Source organism: Triturus cristatus, chromosome 5_1 (assembly GCF_964204655.1).
Source record: "Triturus cristatus chromosome 5_1, aTriCri1.1, whole genome shotgun sequence".
Lineage (NCBI taxonomy): Eukaryota > Metazoa > Chordata > Amphibia > Caudata > Salamandridae > Triturus > Triturus cristatus.
The window spans coordinates 110,197,946-110,223,860 of record NC_140587.1 but is presented as its reverse complement, the minus strand read 5'-3'; positions in this window follow the sequence as shown (position 1 = coordinate 110,223,860).

Genomic DNA, 25,915 nt, shown 5'->3' with positions numbered 1-25,915 from the left:
AGGCATTGGCTGAAGCTTAGTTTCATTGTCAGCGTTCATAATCTGGTGGATAATACCATGGATCATTTGGTCTGGGGAAACCAATTTGGCTGCCACTGTGGTGACAGTGGCACCCATTTCCTTAGCAGCCTCCACTTCAGTCCTATTGATTCTTAGTCCTTGTTTGTACTTGTCCAAGTTTGGAAGTAAAACCGCCAAGACCTTAATGTCCATCCCACCCATGGTAACTAAGGTAGCCTCAGTGTATCTTCTGGCCTCTCCAGAGTACTGTACACTTCCACTGCCAGCCTAAAACTAGGTTGTTAGACCTGTCTGCCCTAGGGAGGTCTTACCCCGCATTTTTTTCCCTTTCTGCCTCCATTTTTACCACCATCTTTTGTTGGACATAGGACTCTGGCTGCCTTACCGTTGCTGAACAGTGCTGAGGTGCAGGTGCTCTCTCCTAATAATATGGCTGCCAAAGGCCTCTGCTACTGCGGAGTGGCCACTGTCCTTCTGTGCACTAGTAGTTGGGATCAGGCTGGGACATTAGGATGCTGTAACCCTGAGCGTTCCGCCCCTGTCACCAGAGAAGCCACCACAGAGTCCCTAGAGCCTTCTGGAATTTTCCAACCCCCCAAGGTGGCACCAGAGCTTGCCGCCTTTTTGCAGGGTCACCTAACCTAGGGGTATAAAGGTAAGGGAGGTAAAACCTGACAGTTAGTTGGGCACGACTGGACCTGGGGACCCTCCACCGGATTATAGGCTGCTGAGCTTGGGGGAGACTACACTTCTGAGGCTGAATGAGCTTAGGCCCCGCTGACCCCCAAGAAAGCTGAGGGGTCCTGCCAGCCTGCTGACCTTGCCCAGTGTGAGAGGAACCAGGGAGACCAACTCCAGTGGGCTTGCCCGGGACTACCAACATTCCACCCCACTGCAACTACCCTCTTCAACTACCACCTGCCATCTTCTGCCAGTGTCAAGTCTGGGAAGCGCTGGGAACCCCCCAAGGTAAGCGCTGTGTCAGCCAAGCACTTTATTTCAAGAACTTGCTCCCTCCTGCCAGCGCTGTGCTCATCTAAGCGCTAAATTGAAGGAACTTGCAACCTGCTGCTAGCGCGAGCTACCCAAGCGCTGGATTGCTGAAATCTGTCTCCCTCCAGCCAGGGCTGTGCTCATCTAAGCGCTACCTTGAAGGAACTTGCCACCTGAAGTTCACTGCTGCCGGCCGGGTGTCTACATCCTAGCACTGTGGCCTGAAGCATTGTCTGCCCCAAACACCGCCGCCCGCGGGGTGCCAGAGAAGAAGAGTCGCGGTGCCCAAACTCACCACCGCCAGCCCGGGAGGCGTGAGGGGAGCTGCATGGGTATTGCCGCGCTGATGGAGGAAGAAGCGCGCTGGCCTAGGGATATCGACACGGCCCCCGAAGTTCAGGGAGGGCTGCCTAAGCTTCAGCGAGGGCTGCGCTAGGCCCCGGGAGTGCGGGAGGAGCATTGCCAGGTGACTGGGGCGCCGGTCGCGTCATCGACCATGCCCCGCTAGAAGCCGCGCTTTCATTGGCTTCCGACCGAGCCCCCAGGAAGCTGTGAGCCTATTGGCTCCTAGACCTCAAGGTTGACCGAGGCCTGGAGCTGGCTCTGATCATCGCTGGAGGGACTCCGCTGTCTGTGGGAGCCCCTCGATCTGCTTATCCCCGCCGGTGTTCCCCAAGGGAAAGGAGCCACAGGAGGAGTCTCACCTCCCCCCCCCAGCGCAGGTACAGTCCGGGGAGGGAGGCGTTTCCATACCAAATGACGGGGCTGCCAGGGAGCACGATTGGAACAGTAAGGCAGCCTTGTGACTGCCTCAGCGAGGGAGAGAGAGTGAGAGCCAGCAGTTGGGGCCGTAGTTATCCCCCTCTGCTGGCTGGAGCTGACTGTGTGGGCCCAAATGATACCCTTAAGAGGGCTCAGTTTAGAAGACGGCAGGGACGGCCCCAGTGGCTCCTGTGGGCCCCAAGCACCTTTTCCCCCTGAAGAGCCCGGATGAAGTTGTAAGTATACAGGCCAGACATGCATAGGAAATGTCACTGATTTTGCATACATGCATAGGAAATGTCACTGATTTTTAATACATGCGTGCAAAGTGTTGCATTTCATGAATGTGTCCCTAAGAAATGTTGCCTATGTTGATCAAGAATACAATGAATGTTACCTTTAGTGCCCAGACGTAATAGAAGTGTTACCTGTAGGAACCTGATTTTATAGAAGCTATTTATACTGCCTAACGTGAAAACCTTATGCTACCTATCTTGACCAAATTAGATAAAGATACTTGTTTGTGACAAATGACCTGGAAGTGGTGTCTATTTATTGTGTGTACATTACTGAGTCACTGTGAGTGTGTGTTGCACAACTACTCCACACATATCTTCCGGAGTGCCTTCCCGCCTCGCGCCAAGCTACCGCATCGGAGCCGGTGGTCCCTGGGACCTTCGAATTAGAACATTGGTAATCCCTTCGATTGTCCACCAGCGGAGGATTTCTTTTGTGTAAATTGCATCACTTTTCTTGTGCCCTGGCAGATTACAGTCAAATCACATCCTAGCTATCTTGGGGTCACACTTTTTACACTTGGTACCCCTTTCCATTAGACTGGGAATTGTCTCGGGGCCACCATCCTGAGAAGTTGTTTGAGGGCCTTTAGGGAACTCCTATTTATCTTTGTCAGTGCTCACCTCAATCCCCTTCAGTACAGGTCTGGACCTGCAGATGATTCTCAGAGGAAATCCCTGCCACCTGTGGCTAGATGTATAATTTAGAGGATTGTCCTGCATCAGCCAGAGATTTGACCTGCTGTCTGTCCTGTTCACTGAGGGTATTGGACTGCTGCTTGAGACCTGCCTGAGACCTACCTTTCTGCTTGAACCCAGGACTTTCAGAGTGACTCCAAGGGCTGGTCGGCTGGTCTTCTGTGCAGAGCTGTTGGCCCAAAAAAATCTCCAGTCATCTTCTACCTATACCTGGACCCCGCTTGAGTGCGTTTTGACCCTCCAAATGGTGCCTGTCCAATACTAGGCCTTTGGACATGCTGGTAAAGATGTCCAGATAACCAGAATGCAAAACTATTGAAAGGGCAATGACAAGTGAGAGGAGACTCAGACATACTTGCTTGCCGATCCGCCCAAGGAATATCACCGGTTGACACACCAACAAGTCATGTTCTTTGTCTCCTCGCAGAAAGGTTTTCCAGCCTTGTTGAGTCCTTGTCGGTTAAAGCCTGCAACTGTGTCCTGCTAGAGATTTTTGACTGTTCCTAAAGCAAAGACCCATAACCAACTTGGTTACGTTTGGGAGAAAATGGAGAAAAAGAAAGAAAAAAGAAGAGGGTGGTCTCTATATGTGGTTCCCAGTTGATAAAGGTGGGGGAATTTCTCATTTGAAATGTAGTGCCCTCACACACTCTTGTGAGTTTCATGCTTCATCATCGGGCGTTGCTCCTCATAGGGGTGGCGCTGCTGTCCCCCACGGGCCCCGCGAGAGGGCTCTTTGTTGAAGATCTTTTCAGGAGATGCCGCAGTTGTGCATGCGAGTGTGTGAGCCTAAAAAAATTGGTGCAAGTGTATTAAAATTACCCCGCCGGTACCGTAAGGTGAATTTTTATTCATAGGTTCGGGAGGTTAGGATAAAATAATTATACAAGGGCATTGGGGCACCGCTATTAACAAATGACATAGAGGTCAGGGTATTACTCTGCTGCTCCTAGTGCCCGTGTGTGACTGTGGATGTACGTGTTGGTCAACATGTTTCACGCTGGGAATGGGTCACTGTGTGCTTCGTCAGGACCGTGTGATGTGAAACAAAAATAGGAGTAGGGAAAAGACACCCTATCTTCCTATGGTACCTCTATTCAGGTGTAAGTGCGTAATTTGCGCTCAAATGAACACCTCTCTCATGTTCCTGTCATTACCTAGTGGTGAGAAACATTGGGAACAAAAGACAAACGTATAGAGACAAACATAAGTAATGGTGAGTGGAGATACACAATAAACGTAATCGTAGTATTTTGTTTCCGCCATGCATATCGTTGTGGCAGTTTGTGGGAAAAAGTGCCCCGGACATACTTTCACTGCCACTTGTGCACGTCTGACAGCATCAGCAGTCTGTGTCTTAAATAATTGATGAGGTCTCATGCACTAGCCGTGTGATGGCTATGTATGCCTGATCCTTATCAAGTGTAGTGTGTCAAGAAAACTTGTTTTTTAGCATGGTGGCCACCAGTGATCATTAATGCAAAAGCACGCTTCATGAGTGAATCTAGTATCACGCGATTGGATGACGCGTAATCCCCGGCTGTTTAATACCCATGTTCAATAGTGAGACATGCATTTAAATCAGTGCTTTAAATGGGCCGGTTCTCACCGGTACTGAGTACCGGCACTTCTTAGATTTATCACTCGGAGTGCCGGCACTTCTCTACTGCCGAGGAGAGTACCGGTACTCATGAAACACTGGCGGCCTTTTTTTGATAGCTAAGGCACTTCTATAGACCTGCGCCGAGCCCAGCTGAACAATTCAGCGTGGGCTCATTTGCATACCATCTGGGTGTTCACAGACATCGAGGCAGCCCAGTGATAGCGTAATTAAGAAAGCCATGGGAGGTAACCAGGTTCAAATTGCTTTAAAGCGTACCCGATTCTTTTGTTAAGTGTCTGCTTATGTTTGCTTGCCTGTGATTGTTGAGAAAAGGGGGGGGAGACAATAGAGGCACTCTTGGAAGCCATATTAGCGGAAATGTGTGGAGTGTTTTGTGGGTGCATGTCTGCTTGTTTCTTTCTGTGTCACTCAAGAACAGCAAAAATTTATGTTGCACGTTTTACAAAACAACGAAAAGTTGAAATATCGCCGCCTTTGGGTTTCGTGTTTTTTGTTATAAGTAAACAAACCTGCTTTGTTCATTGAAAGACATTTCCCATGTGTTTTGGTATGTGCTGCAAGTAGTATCGAAGTCAATATGTATCGGCATGTCTTGCCCTAGGCCCCGCCCCTAAGCCCCGCCCACTCACCATATTTAAATGAGTGCCTGCACTATTTTGCCCCCATTTAAAGCACTGATTTAAATACGGTATGTTCTCCAAAACTCGCACACACTCTTTCAATATTCACAGACTGATTAAAAAGGGGGGAATATCTGTGGATCAAAAATGTCAAAGTTAGCCCCGTGCACACAGAACGTACCTGTTTGTGTCGTGTTGAAGCAGCGGAGCAATAGTTACATTAAAGCCGCTTCGTTCTGGCCCGTTACCTGCCCTGCCGGTGGATGGACGCCGGAGGAATACAAGTCGGCGTCCACCCGATTATGAGTGCTTGCGGGTGGAAGTGAGGGGATCTGGGAGGGCGTGTCATACAGACAACGGCCCATGCTCGATGGATTAGAACTGCAGTGAACAGCGGCCAGCTTGTAATGGTTCCATAGGAGCGGAAGTCTCCTATATTGTGTCATTAATGTTTGAATACGATGGAAATGATGTGCCCATATGCAACAGAGTGAGTTTTGCTATCTGCATATTGGCTATGATACTAATATTAAGTGTATTCTAGTCTTGAGGGAAATAATTTGTTTATCTCGCTGTGTTTCCATATAATAATGCTGACATAGTGTCTGCAACTTGTTACGCTTAATGATTGAGTATTTTGTGCATTTTCTCCGGGGGCCAGCCTCTTCAGAGAGATAGCAGCCTTTGCTTGAGGGTGGTAGATTAGAAGTGCTGGGAACAGCGGCCATCTTATAATGGTTCCATAGGAACTGAATTGTCCTGTATTGTGTTGTTGGTGTTAAATGCGATGGAAATGATGTACTAATATGCCACAGAGGGAGTTTAGTTGTACGTACGGTGGCTATAAAACTATTATTAGGTGTGTTTTAATCGTGCAGAAAAAAAGGTTTCTTATGCCTCGCTGTATTTTCCATATAGTGATGCTGACATACTGTCAGCAACTTGTTGCACTTAACGATTGTATGTTTTGCACATTGTCACGGGGGGGCCAACCTCTAAAGATTGATGGTTGTCATGAACAGTACATCTCCTCCTCTTGGTTGCAGATGTAAAGTGGGGTCTGTTGACTGTATCATGACGGTACATTCTACTGTCATACCGTGATATTGTGTGGCATTCTATGACCCGTGCTAGTCTAGTATTAGTCTCCCATCTCTGGCCATACCACTAGTGTTTATCAAAATATTGTGACACGCTGTATTTTGAAACGAAGCTCATCTCATACCTTGTCAGAAGGAAGTACACTGTATTGTAGATGGACTGGTTGCATGTCAGTAGGTAGACCCTGCCTAGCCATTTCCGGGGTGGTACATCTTCGTGTGACAGTATCAGTTTAGTCCTTCTCTGAGACTAGGTCACAAGTTCTGCCCAAGGGATTTCAACCAGAACACCCAGCGCTGTTCTTGCCTAAACAGTGTGGTGGTGGTCCAGTTGGAATTGGCTTCGATGATGGTTCATTTTAAGTTACTCGGAGTATGATTCATCTCCAGGAAATGGTTTTGTAGCTTAGTATTAGTCTTTTTGCACCGTATGGTGCTTTGTGTTCCTCAATGCGTAGTTTCATGGGTCTGGTTGTCATTCCACGTATTGTTTTTGACACGGACATGTTATTAAATATATAATTTTTTTGGTTTTGTAGTTTGTATGTCATTTTTGTACTCATGGTCTGGCCAGACCTAGGTCAATTGTTTTGGATGCTTCCGTCAGTGGACAAGTGGAGCAGGTCCCACTTGGATAATGACCCTCAACTGGTGGTAGAGCCCACAATTTGGGATGAGTATTAATGGTTTGTTTAGGTCGTGTATGTAGCAAGATGTCTTTGAAATGTTGTGTTCTTTTAAATGAGAACAATGGGGTGGGTCCTGGGTTGAATGTTCCTGTCTCCAAGATACCCCAGGGTTTCCTAATCAATTTCTGGATTTTGTTCGATTTTGGGGTGAACACAGTTACACATGTAAGTGCATTTCTTTGGGGCTTCTGCTTGACTTCCAACAATGACTCCCTGTGGTTATTCCTGGCTCGTTTGTGTGCTTTTCGGATAGCGCTTTGCGGGTAGCTGCGCGCCATCAGATCGTGTGACAGAATGGAAGATTGTTTCTCAAATTCACAGATGGCATTGCAATTGCGCCGGAGCAGGAGAAATCGTCCCACTGGGAGATTGTCCATTAGTGTCTTGGGATGATGGCTCTGGTACATCAAAAGACTGTTACGGTCCAGTTTTTTTTTGTAATTTGTGGTTAATAATGTTACTTCTTGTAGGGTGATCCAAAGATCCAGAAAAGCAACGCTCTCTTTGGATATAGTGCCTGTAAATTTCAGAAAGGGGTCTAGGGTGTTCAGCCATTCACAAAAAGTAGTACATCGATCCTCATCTCCTCTCCAGAAGAGTAAAATGTTGTTGATATAGCGTTGCCATATCATGAGGTTCTCTTTGTAGGGGTTGGTTTTGTCCAGAATGAATTTGGCTTTGATGTTGGCCATGTACATACAGGCTAGACTTGGTGCAAACGTGCTCCCCATGCTGGTCCCCTGAATTTGATGGTACAGTTGTTTCTTAAAAGCAAAGAGGTTTTCTTTGAGAGCTACGGCTGCGCATTTGCAGATGAAAGAGACTGGTGTTTCGCACGTCCATGGAACAACATTCTGTAGCATGCCCTCCATGACCTGTGTGGCACCCATGGGAATATTCGTATAGACTGCCTCCACGTCCAACGTGGACAACAGAGTGATAGATCCTGGTTCATTGAAATTCTCAATCAGATTAAGGACCTCTGTGGTGTCCCTCAGATAAATTGGTGTTTGTGTGACTATGGGGCATAGAAAAAAGTCACAAAACTTGCTCAATGGCTCGAGCAATGAGTCGATACCTGACACTATCGGGCGGCCTGTGGGAGGGTTGGTCCCCTTGTGTATCTTCGGTAAAGTGTAGTAGTTGGAAGTCCTGGGATTTTTGTTGGTCAAGATTGCTGCTTCCTGGGCTATAATCCAACCCTCGCAATCCGCCTCTGTGAGCAGGCTTCTAATCTTCTTAGTAAGTCTTGTCGTCGGGTCTTCCTCAATGGGGAGATAGTATTGCTTGCTGATCTGCCCAAGAAATGTCTTTGGTTGACACAGCAACAAATCATGTTCTTTGTCTCCTCACAAAAGGGTTATCCAGCCTTGTTGAGCCCTTGTCGGCTACAACCTGCAACTTTGTCCTGTTAGAGATTTTTGACTTCCAAAGGTAAAATTCTTCAACACAACTTTGTCCAGTGACTCACTGATGATGATGCCTTCTACTCTGACAAAGCCTGCTGCCTTGCCGCACTAAACTTTACCTTCTCAGACATTAAGTTTCTTGTAAGTCCCAAGGAAAGCAATGACTGGGCCCAGTCCGTTTTATGTATCTGGACCGAAGTCCATCACTGTTGGACCATAACTTTTGACTTTACCCCCGTCTTACGGGACTAGATATCCGTTGTTGGCACTTTGATCTTTTTAGCTTTAAAATTAAAAAAATCATAACTCTGGTTCTACTGATTAGATGTTTGTTGTTTTGATGTCAAGTACATTATTTTAGCATTTATATTATTTTTTCAAATTAGTGTGAGTATTTTTGTGTTGTTTTTTCACTTTTTTTGCTGTTTAAGTGCTGCATTGATACTTTACTTTAAGTGAAGCCTGAGTGATTTTGTGCCAAGTTACTTGAGAGTTAAGCACATGGTAATTTGTTTACTCTTTTTATTTAACCGTGACATGTTTTGTGGATGTTGTCTGAGAAGGGCTCATACTCTTCCTCAACCAGGAAAAAAGTGGGGAAGCGAGGTGCAACGAGGACAAATGTTTTAATTTCTCCTTGTTTTTTCCTTTTTCAATGCTTGCTGCATTCTACAGCACTCTTTGGATGAGGTAATCATCAATTGAAGGGGCCATGCTCATGTGCTGCCTCTGCCCACCCCAGCCCCTCTGTGGTCTCTCAGCTCAGCAGTGATCATTGTTTAGACTCTATGGATTGTAAGGAACTACCTATATATCAGGATGTGAAGTAGTTATCACCCTAACCCATCATTGCAAGTGTAATAATCACACAGGGTAGGCATTGCTACTGCTGACAAACTCCTGTGCACCACTTGAATCTAAGCTGTTAGTTGAGTTCATGTGGTGTTTGATAGAACCATGCATTTTCAAAATGAGGTCGACATCACCCAGACAAGAGATGTTCAAAAATATCTAAAAGGAGGCTTGAGATGCAGGATTCAAATAATTGTGTCAAGAAAGGCTTGAGTTGAAACTAGAATCCTTTAACAGAAACAGGGGAGATGGGTGGTAAAATATTGTTTTGTCAAGGTTTGTGCTCCAAGAGGAGTGTGCACTGTCAAAATTCAGCAGACTTCACCCAGAAGAGTAGAGTTTGCCGCCAACCCTTAGTTAAGAAAATTCCTCTTTTTTTGTAGCTAATCAGTGCATTATGGAATTATTCATTCTGGTTTAGTTAAATTAAACACATCAGACTAAAGCACCTTAAAACAATGATTTGTAAGAGCAAAACCATAGAGCCATCTACTATGTTGGGTCATTTTATCAAAATAAAAAACAATTCCATTGCACCCCTAGTGACCAGCACATTATTAAGAGGCTTCATTCCAATCTCATGCCAAAAGTGATAAAAACTCATTTAGGGTGTCGAGGAAGCAAATTCCTCCAACATCCTGATGGACCTGTGCTAGCCAAATTTAGAGCTGTCCGATGGTCCTGTAGACAAATCTTTACATTGACAGTTCCTGTTTTTGCACAAAACATTTGAAGAACAGGACAGTCAGACTGTCTGGCTAGAAAACGTAATTAACTTAACAAACATGTTTGTTTTAAAAAAAAAAAACTACCAAAGCAGTTGTTTGTTTTTGAAAAAAAAAAGTGCTCCCACATACTCATGTTCTCTTTAAGGGTGATTGGATGTTACTTTTTTTTCAAGATAGGTTTTACTCTAAATAGGTAGATAGTGTAAATTCATTCTTTCCATGGCTCCTACTCTGTAAGTCTCTTATTGCACACAAACAATCCTACTTACAATGCAGGCACCATTGCACCATGTGCAAAGGGGCCTGAATTGGTGCTAGTCAGTACATAGTGGACCAGCATAGTGGACCAGCACAGTGAGGGAGTAGAAGTGTGTCAAATCTTAGTAAATATGGTGTGTTTCTGCTCTCTCTCTCTGTCTCTCTGTCACGTAATGTAGCACAGCAAGCTTTGCATGACTTTTAAGTAAATCTGCCCTTTGCTACATACTCACCTTAAATAAACACACATGGAATGTCACTGTAATGATATGGGGGTGACAAATAATCCCAATCTCGGCCATTTTGGATGTTCTATCTGGATCCTCCATCACCCTCTGTCCAGCTCATCCAGGCCTTCTTATGATCTTGAGCTTCCCTTTGTGGCGGCATATTCACTTAGTGGTTGGAGCATGAAATTCTTTGCAATGTGTTTTGCATAGTCTTATGTGTAATTGCTTTTCTCTTTCTTTTTTAGTGGGATATTGTTGATCCATACTGTGTCTGTACAGAGTAGGTGGTGGTGAGTAGTTTAGCTGCCTCTGGCAAGTGAGTGGTATTGTTTTGGAGTATATATGAGTTTTTGATAAAGGTGCTTTTTGTTTATTACTTATTTTACAAAGTGTTTGTTGTTGTTGACTTGTTTGACAAGGTACCTTTATTAGTAAGCATTATGGCTAGACATAGAATGACTACTCAGCAGGTGGTTAGTATGCTTCTTGAATTTTCCTCTGAGCATGATTATGAGACTGACAGTGCGTCGGAGGGAGAGGAGGGAGGTGAAGATTCTGGCAGTGAGTTTTCTCTCCCTATGGAATCTTCGGATGATGAAGGTACTCTCAGTGCAGATGAAGGTACTCTTGGTGTGGATGAAGCAACTCTCAGTGCGGATGAAGTGCCTGTCTTAGAGGAGGAAACTGCTGTGCCGATGGTGCAAGAGGCATCTGGATTGCAGTCTGAGGCTTCTAGGCTTCCTACTGGAAGTGCTGGACTTTGGGTTGATCCAAACATGGTGCAGCCGGTGTTGCCTGCCTTTAGCGGTGATGCAGGGTGTACAGTGCTTTGTGAAAACTTTTTGCCTACACAGTTTTTTCAGTTGTTTAAGGATGATGTATTTTTGGGTGAGATTGTTGAGCAGACGAATTTGTATGCTGAACAGTTTTTGAGGGACAACAGCGACAAACTTAGGCCCCAGTCTAGAGCTACCTGGTGGACTCCCACATATCTGGAAGAGATTAAGAAGTTTTTGGGTTTGACTTTATTGATGGGTGTGGTAAGGAAGCCAACCTTGGCTTGATATTGGTCTACTAGCCCCTTGTTGGCAACTGCCATATTTCCTGCAGTTATGACTCGTAATCGGTATTTACTTTTGCTACGTATGCTGCATTTTGTTGATAATTCTATGGCGTTGCCACGAGATCACCCTGACTGTGACCGTCTTTTTAAGATTCGGCCCATTCTTGATCACTTTGTAGATCGATTTTCTGAGATCTATACTCCAGGGAAAGAAATATCTATTGATTAACCTTTGGTCTTGTTCAAGGGCCGTTTAGTTTTTAGGCAGTACATCCCTAGCAAGAGGGCACGCTATGGAATTAAGCTGTATACGTTGTCTGAGAGTAGGACAGGATATGTTTTTAATTTTCGTGTGTACACTGGTAGAGATTCTATTATTGACCCCCCAGGTTGTCCGTCCACTTTTGGAGTTTCAGAGAAAATTGTGTGGGATCTTGCTAGAAGACTGTTTAACAGAGGCACCATTTGTACCTTGATAACTTCTATACTGCTGTGCAATTATTTAAGGAATTGTATAAAGTGGACACTTTTGCATGTGGCACAATCCGCTCTAACCGTAAAGGTTATCCGAATGAGCTTGTTTGCAAAAAACTTCAGAGGGGGCAGTGCAGTTCCTTGCGTAGTGATGAACTACTAGCTGTAAAATTTGTGGACAGGAGGGATGTGTACATGCTGACTACCATCCATGATGAGAGTACTTCACCTGTGGCTGTTTGGGGTCAGGTTGCTGAAGTGCGCAAACCTGTGTGCATTCTAGACTACAATAAGCACATGGGTGGTGTTGACAGAGTAGATCAGAGGTTGGAACCTTACTCTGCTATTCGGAAGGCTTATGTTTGGTATAAGAAGTTGGCCATCCATTTCTTCGAATTAGCAAATTTCAATGCTTTTATTGTGTTCAAGGAGTGTTCTCCTGCCTCAAACTTGACATCTCTTCAGTTTCAGCACTCTGTGATAGCTAGCCTTGTTGTTGTGGAACAGGCAAGTGTTCCTAGATTTGGAGTGGTGGAGGATGTGGTTCGATTGAAAGATCGCCACTTTCCTGATTTCATCCCTCCCACACCAGCAAAAGATTTTCCCACTAGGAGATGCAGAGTCTGTTGGCGAAGAGGTATGCGGAAGGAGATTTGTATGTACTGCCCCGACTGTCCTTCTAAACCTGGGCTGTGTGTCCCTGCTTCTTTTAGAGCGTACCACACGCAAAATAATTTTTGGGAGCATTCATGAGTGGTGAAGTGAACTGCCTGGTCTGTATTCTTGGAAAAATGTGATTCTGTTTCAAGGTTGGCATTAGTGCAATGTATTTAGTTTCTGATTTTGTGTTTGTAGATTTGTATCTATTTGCAATTTGTTTGTGTTTTTATTTTTGTCTCAAAAAAATCCTAAATGTGTTGGCGGTGTGTGTGGACTGGCACTTGGTTGGCGGTGTGCGTGGAATGGTGTTTGGCTGGCGGTGTGTGAGTAGTGACTTGCTGCTGGTCACTACACACACTGCTAGCTGAGTGCCACTCCACGCAATCCATCAGCTTGTGTAGTTGCTGTGTCAGGAATGTGGGCGTGTGAAAGTGATGGGCACTTGAATGGCACTGTGTGCTGGTGAGAGTTTTGTTATGTGATGGGCCCGCGGCTGGCGGTGTGAATGGTTTTGTATGTCTCACACGTATGAATGGTGTATGAATGGCCTGTAAAGAGGTCAGTGCCTTGTCGTGGCTTTACAGCTCACGAGCTGTGAGTCAATGGTTCAGTTTCTCGCCCTTTCAATTATTAACAGTGCATTTCATTTTTGTGGAATCACTTGCTAATACAATTGTATATACTGAACCATCACTCACCCTTGTGCCAAATCCAACCAGTATGTGTGTGCGTTTGAGGAATAGATGGCTGTGTAGTAATATTTGCCTTTCTGAAGCAGGGTGTACTTTGTCCCTTTTGTGAATTTTGTAATGTGTTGTTTTTGTGCCTGGTGGTGCGAATGGTCTTGTGTGTATCACGTATGAATTGTGTGTGAATGGCCTGTAAAGCGGTCGGTGCCTTGCCGTGGCTTTACAGCTCACGAGCTTTGAGTCATTGGTTCAGTTTTTTCTCCATTTAATTATTGACAGTGCATTTCATTTTTGTGAAATCTCTTGTTAATAAAAATTTAATATCCATCACTCGCCCTCGTGCCAAATCCAACCAGTATGTGTGTGCGTTTGAGGAATAGATGGCTGTGCAGGAATCATTGTCTTTTTAGTTTCTCTGCCAAGGTGTATGTTCCATGTAAGAATAACCCACCAACTGTAGATATTGTCGTAAACCCACGGGAGTTCATGGTGATGTCTCGCTTGTGAATTTCAAAAAGTTATTTTATCCACAATGTCCTGCAAACCTCAAAATGTCTGTCACATTTTCCTTGCCATATTGTGCCAAAATTCTCACGCTGTAGAAACAAACAATGTCAAAACGTTCTGGTTTTGCAAGGGGGTCAACTGTCTTTTTGGCCCGTGCTAGGCGGCCATCTCGGGAAACCTACCAAACCCATACATTTCTGAAAACTAGACACCCGGGGGCTTCCAGGGAGGTATGGCTTGTGTGGATCCCCCAACATTTCCTTACCCAGAATCCCCTGCAAACCTCAATTTTAGCTGATAAAATCACTTTTTTCACACATTTTCGTGTGGGAAAGTTGTGGCATCACCGGGCTCACTCAAATTTCCCACCTCCCAGCGTTCCCCTGGGTCTTCCGGTAAAAATGGTGCCTCACTTGTGTGGGAGGCCCAAGTACCCGCGACAGGCAAGGGCCCAAAACGTAGTGAGGTGACATCAAAATTGCCTATCTCAAAACCACCTGGTTTTGCATAGGGGGTCACCTGGGTTTTTGGCCCGGTGCTCGGCGGCCATCTAGGGAAACCTACCAAACCCATACATTTCTGAAAACTAGACACCCGGGGGCTTCTAGGGAGGTATGGCTTGCTTGGATCCCCCAATGTTTGCTTTCCCAGTTTCCCCTGCAAACCTCAATTTTAGCTGATATAATCACTTTTTTCACACATTTTTGTGTGGGAAAGTTGTGGCATCACCGGGCTCACTCAAATTTCCCAACTCTCAGCGTTCCCCTGGGTCTCCCGGTAAAAATGGTGCCTCACTTGTGTGGGAGGCCCAAGTACCCGCGACAGGCAAGGGCCCAAACATTTTTTTGGATAGGCAATGTTGATGTCGCCTCACTACGTTTTGGGCCCTTTTACGTTTTTGTCGTAAGACTGTGGGGAACGCGGGGTGGGTGGAAATTTGTGGATCCACGCAGATTCCGGAACTTTCCACCACAGAAATGTGGGGAAAATGTGTTTTTTTTTACAAATGTTTAGGTTTGCAAGGGATTCTGGCTAACAGACCCTGGTGGGAGGCAGTCAAGTCACCCCATCCTGGATTCCCCTGGTTGTCTAGTTTTCAAAAATGTATAGGTTTGCTAGGTTTCCCAAGGTGCCCGCAGAGCTAGGGTTCAAAAACTACAGCTAGTCATTTTGCCAAAAAAGGGTCATTTTTCACTGCGAAATTGAGGTGTGACCACGTTGCGTTTTGCGCCATTTCCTGTCGCGGGCACTAGGCCGACCCACACAAGTGAGGTACCGTTTTTCTCGTAAGACTTTGGGGAACGTGGGGTGGGTAGAAATTTGTGGATCCACGCAGATTCCGGAACTATCCACGACAGAAATGTGGGGAAAATGTGTTTTTTTGGACAAGTTTTTAGGTTTGCAAGGGATTCTGGGTAACAGACCCTGGTGGGAGGCAGTCAAGTCACCCAATCCTGGATTCCGCTGGGTGTCTAGTTTTCAAAAATGTATAGGTTTGCTAGGTTTCCCAAGGTGCCCGCAGAGCTAGGGTTCAAAAACTACAGCTAGTCATTTTGCCAAAAAAGGGTCATTTCTCACTGCGAAATTGAGGTGTGACCACGTTGCGTTTTGCGCCGTTTCCTGTCACGGGCACTAGGCTGACCCACACAAGTAAGGTACTGTTTTTCTCGTAAGACTTTGGGGAACGTGGGGTGGGTGGAAATTTGTGGATCCACGCAGATTCCGGAACTTACCACGACAGAAATGTGTAGAAAATGTGTTTTTTTTGACAATTTTTTAGGTTTGCAAGGGATTCTGGGTAACAGACCCTGGTGGGAGGCAGTCAAGTTACCCCATCCTGGATTCCCCTGGGTGTCTAGTTTTCAAAAATGTATAGGTTTGCTGGGTTTCCGAAGGTGCCCGCAGAGCTAGGGTTCAAAAACTAAAGCTAGTCATTTTGCCAAAAAAGGGTCATTTTAACTGCGAAATTGAGGTGTGACCACATTGCGTTTTGCGACGTTTCCTGTTGCGGGCTCTAGGCCGACCCACACAAGTGAGGTACCATTTTTCTCGTAAGACTTTGGGGAACGCGGGGTGGGTGGAACTTTGAGGATCCACGGAGATTCCGGAACTTTTCACGACAGAAATGTGGTGAAAAGGTATTTTTTTGGACAATTTTTTAGGTTTGCAAGGGATTCTGGGTAACAGACCCTGGTGGGAGGCAGTCAAGTCACCCCATCCTGGATTCCCCTGGTTGTCTAGTTTTAAAAAATGTATAGGTTTGCTAGGTTTCCCAAGGTGCCTGCAGAGCTAGGGTTCAAAAACTACAGCTAATCATTTTGCCAAAAAAGGGTCATTTTTCACTGCGAAATTGAGGTGTGACCACGTTGCGTTTTGCGCCGTTTCCTGTCGCGGGCACTAGGCCGACCCACACAAGTGAGGTACCATTTTTCTCGTAAGACTTTGGGGAACGTGGGGTGGGTGGAAATTTGTGGATCCACGCAGATTCCGGAACTATCCACAACAGAAATGTGGGGAAAATGTGTTGTTTTTTTGACAATTTGTTAGGTTTGCAAGGGATTCTGGGTAACAGACCCTGGTGAGAGGCAGTCAAGTCACCCCATCCTGGATTCCCCTGCGTGTCTAGTTTTCGAAAATGTAGAGGTTTGCTACGTTTCCCAAGGTGCCCGCAGAGCAAGGGTTCAAAAACTACAGCTAGTCATTTTAGCAAAAAAGGGTCATTTTTCACTGCGAAATTGAGGTGTGACCATGTTGTGTTTTGCGCCGTTTCCTGTCGCGGGCACTAGGCCGACCCACACAAGTGAGGTACCGCTTTTCTCGTAAGACTTTGGGGAACGTGGGGTGGGTAGAAATTTGTGGATCCACACAGATTCCGGAACTTTCCATGACAGAAATGTGGGGAAAATGTGTTTTTTTGGACAATTGTTTAGGTTTGCAAGGGATTCTGGGTAACAGACCCTGGTGGGAGGCAGTCAAGTCACCCCATCCTGGATTCCCCTGGGTGTCTAGTTTTCAAAAATGTATAGGTTTGCTAGGTTTCCCAAGGTGCCCGCAGAGCTAGGGTTCAAAAACTGCAGCTAGTCATTTTGCCAAAAAAGGGTCATTTTTCACTGCGAAATTGAGGTGTGACCATGTTGCGTTTTGCGCCGTTTCCTGTCGCGGGCACTAGCCCGACCCACACAAGTGAGGTACCATTTTTCTCGTAAGACTTTGGGGAACGCGGGGTGTGTGGAAATTTGTGGATCCACGCAGATTCCGGAACTTTCCACGACAGAAATGTGGGGAAAATTTATTTCTTTTGACCATTTTTTAGGTTTGCAAGGGATTCTGCGTAACAGACCCTGGTGGGAGGCAGTCAAGTCACCCTATCCTGGATTCCCATGGGTGTCTAGTTTTCAAAAATGTATAGGTTTGCTAGGTTTCCCAAGGTGCCCGCAGAGCTAGGGTTCAAAAACTACAGCTAGACATTTTGCCAAAAAAGGGTCATTTTTCACAGCGAAATTGAGGTGTGACCACGTTGCGTTTTGCGCCGTTTCCTGTTGCGGGCACTAGGCCGACCCACACAAGTGAGGTACCGTTTTTCTCGTAAGACTTTAGGGAACGCGGGGTGTGTGGAAATTTGTGGATCCACGCAGATTCCGGAACTTTCCACGACAGAAATGTGGGGAAAATGTATTTTTTTTGACAATTTTTTAGGTTTGCAAGGGATTCTGGGTAACAGACCCTGGTGGTAGGCAGTCAAGTCACCCTATCCTGGATTCCCCTGGGTGTCTAGTTTTTAAAAATGTATAGGTTTGCTAGGTTTCCAAAGGTGCCCGCAGAGCTAGGGTTCAAAAACTACAGCTAGACATTTTGCCAAAAAAGGGTCATTTTTCACTGCGAAATTGAGGTGTGATCACGTTGCGTTTTGCGCCGTTTCCTGTCGCGGGCACTAGGCCGACCCACACAAGTTAGGTACCGTTTTTCTCGTAAGACTTTAGGGAACGCGGGGTGGGTGGAAATTTGTGGATCCCCACAGATTCCGGAACTTTCCACGAGGGAAATGTGGGGAAAATGTGTTTTTTTTGATAATTTTTTAGGTTTGCAAGGGATTCTGGGTAACAGACCCTGGTGGGAGGCCGTCAAGTCACCCCATCCTGGATTCCCCTGGGTGTCTAGTTTTCAAAAATGTATAGGTTTGCTAGGTTTCCCAAGGTGCCCGCAGAGCTAGGGTTCAAAAACTACAGCTAGTCATTTTGCCAAAAAAGGGTCATTTTTCATTGCGAAATTGAGGTGTGACCACGTTGCGTTTTGTGCCGTTTCCTGTCGCGGGCACTAGGCCGACCCACACAAGTGAGGTACCGTTTTTCTCGTATGACTTTGGGGAACGCGGGGTGTGTGGAAATTTGTGGATCCACGCAGATTCCGGACTTTCCATGACAGAAATGTGGGGAAAATGTATTTTTTTGGACAATTTTTTAGGTTTGCAAGGGATTCTGGGTAACAGACTCTGGTGGGAGGCAGTTAAGTCACCCCATACTGGATTCCCCTGGGTGTCTAGTTTTAAAAAATGTATAGGTTTGCTAGGTTTCTCAAGGTGCCCGCAGAGCTAGGGTTCAAAAACTACAGCTAGACATTTTGCCAAAAAAGGGTCATTTTTCACTGCGAAATTGAGGTGTGACCACGTTGCGTTTTGCGCCGTTTCCTGTCGCGGGCACTAGGCCGACCCACACAAGTGAGGTACCGTTTTTCTCGTAAGACTTTAGGGAACGCGGGGTGGGTGGAAATTTGTGGATCCATGCAGATTCCGGAACTTTCCACGACAGAAATGTGGGGAAAATGTATTTATTTGACAATTTTTTAGGTTTGCAAGGGATTCTGGGTAACAGACCCTGGTGGGAGGCAGTCAAGTCACTCCATCCTGGATTCCCCTGGGTGTCTAGTTTTCAAAAAATGTACAGGTTTGCTAGGTTTCCCAAGGTGCGTGCAGAGCTAGGGTTCAAAAACTACAGCTAGTCATTTTGCCAAAAAAGGGTCATTTTTCACTGCGAAATAGAGGTGTGACCACGTTGCGTTTTGCGCCATTTCCTGTCGCGGGCACTAGGCCGACCCACACAAGTGAGGTACCGTTTTTCTTGTAAGACTTTGGGGAACGTGGGGTGGGTGGAAATTTGTGGATCCACGCAGATTCCGGAACTTTCCAAGACAGAAATGTGGGGAAAATGTGTTTTTTTTTACAATTTTTTAGGTGTGCAAGGGATTCTGGGTAACAGACCCTGGTGGGAGGAAGTCAAGTCACCCCATCCTGGATTCCCCTGGGTGTCTAGTTTTCAAAAATGTAAAGGTTTGCTGGGTTTCCCAAGGTGCCCACAGAGCTAGTGTTCAAAAACTACAGCTAGTCATTTTGCCAAAAAAGGGTCATTTTTCACTGCGAAATTGAGGTGTGACCACAATGCGTTTTGCGCCATTTCCTGTGGCGGGCACTAGGCCGACCCACACAAGTGAGGTACCGTTTTTCTCGTAGGACTTTGAGGAACGTGGGGTGGGTGGAAAATTGTGGATCCACACAGATTCCAGGACTTTCCATGACAGAAATGTGGGGAAAATGTGTTTTTTTTGACAATTTTTTAGGTTTGCAAGGGATTCTCGGTAAGACACCCTGGTGGGAGGCAGTCAACTCACCCCATCCTGGATTCCCCTGGGTGTCTAGTTTTCAAAAATGTAGAGGTTTGCTACGTTTCCCAAGGTGCCCGCAGAGCTAGGGTTCAAAAACTACAGCTAGTCATTTTGCCAAAAAAGGGTCATTTTTCACTGCGAAATTGAGGTGTGATCACATTGCGTTTTGCACCGTTACCTGTCGCGGGCACTAGGCCGACCCACACAAGTGAGGTACCGTTTTTCTCGTAAGACTTTAGGGAACGCGGGGTGGGTGGAAATTTGTGGATCCCCGCAGATTCCGGAACTTTCCACGACAGAAATGTGGGGAAAATGTGGTTTTTTGACAATTTTTTAGGTTTGCAAGGGATTCTGGGTAACAGACCCTGGTGGGAGGCAGTCAAGTCACCCCATCCTGGATTCCCATGGGTGTCTAGTTTTCAAAAATGTATAGGTTTGCTAGGTTTCCCAAGGTGCCCGCAGAGCTAGGGTTCAAAAACTCCAGCTAGTCATTTTGCCAAAAAAGGGTCATTTTTCATTGCGAAATTGAGGTGTGACCACGTTGCGTTTTGTGCCGTTTCCTGTCGCGGGCACTAGGCCGACCCACACAAGTGAGGTACCGTTTTTCTCGTAAGACTTTAGGGAATGCGGGGTGGGTGGAAATTTGTGGATCCCCGCAGATTCCGGAACTTTCCACGACAGAAATGTGGGGAAAATGTGTTTTTTTTGACAATTTTTTAGGTTTGCAAGGGATTCTGGGTAACAGACCCTGGTGGGAGGCAGTCAAGTCACCACATCCTGGATTCCCCTGGGTGTTTAGTTTTCAAAAATGTATAGGTTTGCTAGGTTTTCCAAGGTGCCCGCAGAGCTAGGGTTCAAAAACTACAGCTAGACATTTTGCCAAAAAAGGGTCATTTTTCACAGCGAAATTGAGGTGTGACCACGTTGCGTTTTGCGCCGTTTCCTGTCGCGGGCACTAGGCCGACCCACACAAGTGAGGTACCGTTTTTCTCGTAAGTCTTTAGGGAACGCGGGGTGTGTGGAAATTTGTGGATCCACGCAGATTCCGGAACTTTCCACGACAGAAATGTGGGGAAAATGTATTTATTTGACAATTTTTTAGGTTTGCAAGGGATTCTGGGTAACAGACCCTGGAGGGAGGCAGTCAAGTCACCCCATCCTGGATTTCCCTGGTTGTCTAGTTTTTAAAAATATATAGGTTTGCTAGGTTTCCCAAGGTGCCCGCAGAGCTAGGGTTCAAAAACTACAGCTAGTCATTTTGCCAAAAAAGGGTCATTTTTCACTGCGAAATTGAGGTGTGACCACGTTGCGTTTTGCGCCGTTTCCTGTCGCGGGCACTAGGCCGACCCACACAAGTGAGGTACCGTTTTTCTCGTAAGACTTTGGGAATGTGGGGTGGGTGGAAATTTGTGGATCCACGCAGATTCCGGAACTTTCCACGACAGAAATGTGGGGAAAATGTATTTTTTTTGACAATTTTTTAGGTTTGCAAGGGACTCTGGGTAACAGACCCTGGTGGGAGGCAGTCAAGTCACCCCATCCTGCATTCCCCTGGGAGTCTAGTTTTCAAAAATGTATAGGTTTGCTAGGTTTCCCAAGGTGCCCGCAGAGCTAGGGTTAAAAAACTAGGCCTGGGCGAAGCACTACGCTACGCTCGCGTAGTTTGCGAAGTTCGCGCTACTTCTCACTACGTGAACTGCACGTAGCACAGTGCGAACACGCGTAGCGTAGTGTTGCGTAGTGCTGCGGTCATTTTTTGCTTGCTCGCGGTCCTCAACGTCAAGTTGGCGACCGCGAGCAAGCAAAATGACATCCTGGCGAGACTTTTTCCTTGTTCGCGATCGCGAGCATGGAAAATAAACCTCCCGGCGAGATTCCCAACGCGAGAAGGTCAGGTTTCTCATTGCGAGGGGTCGCGTATGCTCGCGACCGCTCGCGATGAGAAACTACCAGTTCGCGTTGAGAAAGCTGCAGCTCGAGTAAAAATCTACTCGAGCAGCAGAAAACTACAGCTCGCACTGTGCAAGATGCCATTTTCAATGATTGCACAGTGCCGGTTGCTTGTCCGCACTGTGCAATCATTGAAAACAACATCTTGCACAGTGCGAACATGTTACTTCGCAGTTCGCGAAGTGCTACGCGTAGCTCGCGTAGTGCGAACTTCACTTTGCGTAGCTTCGCGAAGTGCTACTTCGCGAACTACGCCCACCCTTATAAAAAACTACAGCTAGACATTTTGCCAAAAAAGGGTCATTTTTCACTGCGAAATTGAGGTGTGACCACGTTGCGTTTTTCGCCGTTTCCTGTCGTGGGCACTAGGCCGACCCACACAAGTGAGGTACCTTTTTTCTCGTAAGACTTTAGGGAAGGCAGGGTGGGTGGAAATTTGTGGATCCACGCAGATTCCGGAACTTTCCACGACAGAAATGTGGGGAAAATGTGTTTATTTGACAATTTTTTAGGTTTGCAAGGGATTCTGGGTAACAGACCCTGGTGGGAGGCAGTCAAGTCACCCCATCCTGGATTCCCCTGGGTGTCTAGTTTTCAAAGATGTATAGGCTTGCTTGGTTTCCCAAGGTGCCCGCAGAGCTAGGGTTCAAAAACTAGAGCTAGACATTTTCCAAAAAAGGGTCATTTTTCACTGCGAAATTGAGGTGTGACCACGTTGCGTTTTGCACCATTTCCTGTCGTGGGCACTAGGCCGACCCACACAAGTGAGGTACCGTTTTTCTCGTAAGACTTTAGGGAACGCGGGGTGGGTGGAAATTTGTGGATCCACACAGATTCCGGAACTTTCCACGACAGAAATGTGGGGAAAATGTGTTTATTTGACAATTTTTTAGGTTTGCAAGGGATTCTGGGTAACAGACCCTGGTGGGAGGCAGTCAAGTCACCCCATCCTGGATTCCCCTGGGTGTCTAGTTTTAAAAAATGTATAGGTTTGCTAGGTTTCTCAAGGTTCCTGCAGAGCTAGGGTTTAAAAACTAGAGCTAGGCACTTTGCCAAAAAAGGGTACATTTTCACTGCGATATTGAGTTGTGACCACGTTGCGTTTTGCTCCGTTTCCTGTCGCGGGCACTATGCCTACCCACACAAGTGAGGTACCATTTTTATCGGGAGCCTTAGGGTAATTCAGATTTGTAAAGGAACTGTTATTATCTATTGACTTTCGAAGCATTTCTGCCTTCCAAATGAAAGACATTGTGTAAAAAATAAGTCATTCTAAAAAATGACTGATAATTCTCATGCAAGTATGAGTATTCCCAATTTCAGAAATGTGCAAATATCTACTGTTTCTAAACTCTATATTTTGTTCCCATTTCAGAAATACATATGTGTCTGTCATACCAATTTTTCCATGTACACATTTTTAAAGAATATTTACTATACTCCCGGTACATAATAAAAAAACATTGCAAGTTGCTGCTCAGTTTTTGGCTCTGGGCTCGTCAGGTTCTTGGTGAAGCTCCAAGTCCTATATATCCCCACAACCAGTAATGTCCAGCGGATGCAACGGTATATTGCTTTCAAATAGCTGTCATAATTAGAAGAAGTTACAGGTGAAAACGTTGATTTAAAAGGCTTTTTCTTTTCAACTAATTTTCAATTTATCCTATATTTAACTGTTTGTTTCTATAAAAAAACCTTGATGGATCTACACAAATGACCCCTTGCTGAATTCAGAATTTTGTCTTCTTCTGGAAAATGTATAGCTTTCTAGGATCCATTATTGTTTTTGTACCCATTTCTGCCATTAACTGGAAGGAGGTCAAAAGCACAAAAAATAGCAAAAATAGGCTATGTCCCAGAAAAATGCCAAAACTGTGTAAAAAATGTTGGGTTTCTGACAAAAGTCTGCTATCCCCGAAAAGCTGGGAAAATGGTGATTTCAACCCCACAAACCCTTTTTTGATAACATTTGCAGGGAAAAACCCAGATGGTTTCATTTGCAGCCCGTTTTTCCCATTTTTCCACACAAAAAAACAAAGTTTTGCCGTATTTTGGCTCATTTCTGTGACCCCTCCAGGGGAATCCACAAACCCTGAGTACCTTTAGAATCCCCATGATGTTGGAAGAAAAGGACGCAAATTTGGCGTGGATACCTAATGTGGTCAAAAAGTTACAGGGGCCTAAGCGCGCACTACCCCAAATAGCCAAAAAAAGGCTTGGCACAGGAGGGGGAACAGGCCTGGCAGCGAAAGGGTTAATCTTAATCTCCTCCACTTTATATTCCTCATCTCGTTTCTCCCTCCTTCTTTTCCATATCATTATAGATCTTAAGACCCCCCTTAAATAAGCCTTATAGGCATCCCAAACTATTTGATATCCAACCGATCCTATATTCGTACGAAAATATACCTCAGATTTTTCTCTTAAATCATTAACTATCCCCTCATCTAAGAGAAGGGTTCTATCTACTATCTATCTTCTCTGCCCTTCCTTTTGCTGTATCTTCAATGAGAGGGCAACAGCTGAATGGTCCGACATTGTCGCGGGGACATGTAAAATTTCCAATACATCCCCAAGTAACTCTTGATCTACCAAAAACAAGTCAATTCGAGAGTGATGTCTATACTTTTTGCTATAAAAAGTAAACTCCCGAACATCCCCTTTCTTAATACGCCAGATATCAATTAAGTTAAAATCCTTCATCATACTCTTTAACCTGGAAAATGATCTAGGTGGATTAATATAGTTTACCTTAGAGGTCCTATCTAGTCCCTTATCCATAACTAAATTAAAATCTCCTCCCACCGCAATAGGTACTGTTGTCTCTAATAAACAGGATTCCATCTTAATTAAGGCCTCCGGATCATCATTATTCGGTCCATAGTAAACTGCACATACCAGAGGCCAATTTTGAATTATCAGAGTCGCCACCAACCATCTACCTGAACAGTCAGTTTCATATTTAAGTAATCCTATTCCATTATTACTTTTAATGATAATGGCGACTCCTCGAGTACTCCCCCTCTGATCCGAGCATACTACCTCCTGAACCCATCTACACTTTTGAAAACATTGTCTACATTCAATGTTTTCCAAATGAGTTTCCTGTAGTAGTATAATTTGGGCACTACTTCCCTTAAGAACTTCCAAAACTCTAGATAATTTCCTCCTAGATCTTAGCCCATTCACATTCCAGGTCAGAAAGTTACCTATTTTAAACCTATCCATTCTCTATCCCATAAGTTTCGATTCTTACACAATTATCTTGATTCGAACCCACAAGCATATCTGCAACTAACACATTCCCTAAAAAAGATGCGCGAATGAGGACATTTTTTTTTTCTTCCACTGCTCCCTACACCCAGTGCTCCTACCTTCTTCCCACACCCTGGGACACCCCCTCTTCATCCTAAGGTGATATTCTCTGCCCTTTGCGTCCTCCCCTATCCCTCCAGGAGAGGAGAGAGAAAAAAAAAAACATAACATATAAAACCGCCAATCCATAAATTCTATCCATAAGTTACTTCATATCAAAGTACGTTTTCATTAGCTCAACCATATCGATCGTATCAACCTGATTTAACATAAACTTGATCAGAAATCTTATCATACCATCTGTGATAGGAAGGTATCAACTTCCTCTGGATTACTTATATTAAACATTCTATTCTGCCACATGATTTTAAGCATTGCAGGAAATTTTAGCTGAACCTGTGCACCCTTACTCCGTAACTCGGTAATTCTAGTACCCAATTCCCACTGTCTCTGAGCAGTCCTTTTACTGAGATTTGACCTAATTTGATAGGGAGACCCATCATGGCTCAAAGAACCCCCTTTCAAAGCCCGTTGCAGCACCGCCTCTTTAACAGCAAAAGTTAAGAAATTTACCAAAATCTTTCTGGGGGTCTTCCTGTCTGCACTCAACCTAAAAGGGTCCCTATGAGCCCTCTAGATCTCCTTCTCCCAATCAATCTCAGGCCTATCCTTCAAAACTTCTCCCATAAGGCAAAAAATAAAGGCCTTAACGTCCCATTTTTCTGCCCCCTCAGGAATTTTAAGGAATCTTAAATTGTTCCGACGAGATTGAGTCTCAAGCCGTTCCAAGTCCTCTTGTAGTATTTTATTCTGTTTCTTTAAGAAGTCAATATCCTTGGAATTGTGCATTACTGTTACAGAGAGGGCTTTAACTTCCTCTTCTAATAGGCCAGTACGTGACGCAAGATCATCCAATTTCTCCTCCAGCACTTCACATTTCTCATGAATCGCTTTTTGATTTATTTCCGATATCTCAAATTTTGAAAGGATGTCTTGACGTAAAGCCAAAAACATCTTTTCCATAAGAGATTCACCTCTGTCACCACTTGGATTGTCGTCTTTTTGACTAAAACTCTCTGCCTGTCCCCCAATAGTAATTCCCTCAGATGGCTCAAGAATGCAATCGGGACTAAGGCCAGGACTAAGCTCGGAGATCATCTCAGGGCTTAAACTGTCAACTAGTAACTCTCCACCTTGTGGTAACGTTGCCAGCGGAGTAAAATGATTCTCCAAAGTAAGTGAAGGATTTGGTGGTATATGCTTGTGTACCTGTGAAAATTCGACCTGCTCCATGATTTTGAAATAGGATCTCAGGGAGGGT